Genomic DNA, 807 nt, shown 5'->3' with positions numbered 1-807 from the left:
AAAGAAAGAAAGAAAGAAAGAAAGAAAGAAAGAAAGAAAGAAAGAAAGAAAGAAAGAAAGAAAGAAAGAAAGAAGAAAGAAAGAAAGAAAGAAAGAAAGAAAGAAAGAAAGAAAGAAAGAAAGAAAGAAAGAAAGAAAAGAAAAGAAAGAAAGAAGAAAAAGAAGAAGGAAGGAAGAAAGGAAGGAAGGAAGAGAAAAATGGTTTCTTCCGAAAAGACTACATTCTGAAAATGTTCATCCTGAATGAGAATAGGGTAAAGTAATGCAAATGTATATTAGATATTTTATGTCTGGTTTAAGTTTGCCTTCAAAAGATGAATACTTGGTATGTGAAACTTAACCTCAGTCCCAAGTCACACGTTCTTAAAATCAGAGAGGAAAGGGCATTTAGAAAGTGTAAGTCTATGGTACAAGAACCAGAACCTGTTGCTCCCACACCTGAGGCACTAAAAGACCCACTGTAATATAAGACATAAACTAGCAGGATCCTGGGAAACTTTATTGGCCACATGACTTCCCCATGTCATGAAAATCATATAAAATCCAGAAATAGGTCTGGCTCAGGGAGGGAAGCTTTTGTACACAGCTTACAAGTTCCAAACTATTGCTCAGTTTGCTGGTCCCCTATCATAAATCTTCCTCTCAAATCAACACAAAAATACACTATCATCAACTACTTCTCCCCTGACACCTTCTGTCATTTATTCAGGGAAATCTTACTGTGTTTGAATACTCTGACAGACCACTGTCAGACTCCTTAGATAACTATGCCAACCCTCAAAAATAATTTGATTAACTGATACTACA

This window comes from Mirounga leonina, unplaced genomic scaffold (genome assembly GCF_011800145.1).
Source record: "Mirounga leonina isolate KUSES-001 unplaced genomic scaffold, KU_Mleo_1.0 Mir_91, whole genome shotgun sequence".
Lineage (NCBI taxonomy): Eukaryota > Metazoa > Chordata > Mammalia > Carnivora > Phocidae > Mirounga > Mirounga leonina.
The sequence above is the reverse complement of the archived record's forward strand: the minus strand, read 5'-3'. Positions refer to the sequence as shown.